Below are 2,968 nucleotides of genomic sequence, written 5' to 3'. Positions count from 1 at the left end.
ATTAGACCTAATATATTAGTTATTTTTCTGTTATTGTGATAAAATACCATGACAAAAAGTAATTTAAAGAAGAAAGAGTTTATTTTGGCTTACAGTTCAGAGGGATAGAGTCCATCATGGTGGGGAAGGCATGGCATCTTGGCAGGAACAGAAAGCTGGTTGATCACAGCTCATCAGCAGGGAGGCAGCAAGAGAGCAAGAGTGTGCAAGTATCTGCGTGTGTGTTTGTGTGTGGAACCCTCAACACTGGTCTCCAGTAGCATACTTCCTCCACTAAGGCTCTACTTTTTAAAGGCTCCATAATCTCCCCAAACAGCACCACCAGCAGGGGACCAAGTATTCAAATACATGAGCCCACTTTTTCATTCAAACCACTACACCTAATTACTTATGTGGGCCAGGAATTCAGGAGCAGCTGGGCATGGGGAGGGTACACCCCTGCAATTTCATACTCAAAATCACTAAGGCAGGAAAATTTTGAGTTCAGTGCTAGCCTGGGTTACATAGTACGACTGTCATAAACAACAAACACAAAGGCTGAATAGTTGTAGCTCGGATGTCTCATAAAGTCACAGTTATCTGTCAAATGGCTGCAATCAGGTGAAAGGTTGATGGAATTGGAAGATCCACTTCCAATCTGGCTCCCCCACATGGCTTCTGGATTCTGCAGCCTTGTTCGACTGTCTTCACAGTGTGATGGCTTTCCACAGAACAAACCACTTGAGAAATCAAGGAGACTAATGTCTTCACCACCTAATCTTGAAAGACACACCACTTTTCTTGTATTCTGTTGGTCCTGAAGATCATCTCTGAATCAGTGTGGAAAGAACCACAGTGACTTCAGTACCAGGAGATGATGACCCCTGGAGGCCACCTTTGAGGCTGGTATCATCAGTATGATTAGCCTGTAAGCCAGGAAATGAGGCAGAGTATTTGAAACCCAGGTGCTCAAGGTCATTGTATTCTTCAATTTACACTGAAGCGTGGCTAGATGCTGTGTTTTATTAAAGTATTTTATTTACTAACTTTTTATGTGTATGAGTGTTTTGCCTGCATGTAAGTGTACCTGTGCTGTGCAAATGCCCTCAGAGGCCAGAAAAGGGTGTCAGATTCCCTGGAACTGGAGTTAAGAGTTAGGGACAATTATTAGCCACAATCTGGGTGCTGGGAGTTGAAAGAAGGTCCTCTGGAAGAATAGCAAGTATTCTTAACCACTGAACCATCTCTTCAGCTCCTGAATGCTGTATTTTGATGTACTTAAGTTATTTTCTTCAGAAATTTCTTGAAAACCAAAAAATTCCTTTGTATGTTATCATGGAAAGAAACATGAGCATGGGGGGTAGACAAGCTGAATAGAAACCTCACTTTCTTTGGTCACCAAATGCCTAATTTTATCATGGCTGAAAGGTTTCTTGCCAAGTTGTGTCTCCTTTAAAATTTTTTTCTTCAGGGGCTGGAGAGATGATTCAGTGGTTAAGAGCACTTGCTGCTGCTCCAGAGAACCCTTGTTTGGTTCCCAGCACCCAGGTTGGGTGGCTAACAACCATCTGTAACTCCAGTTCCAGGGGGAGCTAAAGCGTCTGACCTTTATAGGCACCAGCATGCACATCCCCCTACACATAATTAAAAAGAATAAATCTTTTTAAAAAATAAAAGATTTTTTCCTTGAATTAATGGATAAGATAGTGAGTTCTTATATAGATATGGGAAGATATGGATTCTTCATGTTTTAAAAATATAACCCACAAACTGATTTTATATAATTCTAAAATGGTCATATGGTCCATTAAGGCTAAAATGATGTTATGGCCTGAATATGAAATAGCTCCTCATTCGTGTACTGGGGGATTGGTTACTTTGGGGAAATGATGGGATCCTGAAGATCCTGACCTTGTTCGCCAGTGTGAGCTTGCTTCCGGCTTCCAGGTGGTACCTTCTCACAGTGTCCTCACAAGGCTCCTCCTGCTATTCTTCCTCCTTCTCTTCAGTGCTGGGGACCAAACCCAGGGCCTTGGCAAGTGCACTGCTGCTGAACTACATCTCCAACTCACAAGGCACTTTCCACAAGCACAGCAGCTCCACTATGGGAGCCCCACCCACCCACATGAACTCATCGAAACCTATTTACCTCCATAAAGTCCCTCTTCCAAATTCTGACACTGAAGGCCAGGACTTCAATATATGGATTTGGTGGGAAGAGCATGAGCATTCAATCCATAACAACTACATATACTCTGGCCAGTGTCCTAACTTTCTATTACTGTAAGCAAACATCAGATATAACCAAGCTTAAAACACAAGATTCCTTTGGCTCATGTTTTCCACGGTTTTTGTCCATGGCTGGTGGGCCTTGATGAAGGAAAGCCTAGGGAAAACAGAAGCCTCTCAGCTCATGTTGGGGAAGTGAGAAAAGAAGAAAGGAAAGAGACCAGGGTCTCACAGTAGAGGGTGTGTGCCCAGTGACCTACAACCTCCCATAAGACCCACCTTAAGGTTTCTACCACCGCCTAAATGATACCAGGCTGGAAACCAAGCCTTCGCATACAGGTCTTTGCAGGACATTGCAGATCCAAGCTGTAGCACCCGTTCATTTCAGCTTTGGAAATTTATCTATAGCAATAAACGCAGCCATGTGTCAGGACAGAGCTGTGATGGTTTGTTGCAGGTGCATTTGTGACGAGGAGCTTTGGAGACCACCTTAATGTTTACCACTGGGCTGAGTAAATTAAGGTAAATCAATATTAAGGAGTAATATGCAGTTACTAGGCATAATAAATTAGTGGCATGGGCACCCATGACACATTAAGTCTAGAAGGAACAGCAGAGTAATGTGTACCGTAGGATACTATTTCTGTACAAAAGAAAACCCAGTATCCTGTGTGTGTGTATGTTTGTATTTGTGTGTGTGTCTGCATGAGTCTGAAGACTAGAGAGAAGGCTCTCTCCCAGAAAGAATATATTTGAAATT

The sequence above is a fragment of the Nannospalax galili genome, unplaced genomic scaffold, assembly GCF_000622305.1.
Source record: "Nannospalax galili isolate Female #2095 unplaced genomic scaffold, S.galili_v1.0 scaffold510, whole genome shotgun sequence".
In the NCBI taxonomy this organism is placed as follows: Eukaryota; Metazoa; Chordata; class Mammalia; order Rodentia; family Spalacidae; genus Nannospalax; species Nannospalax galili.
This window is presented reverse-complemented; position numbering follows the sequence as displayed.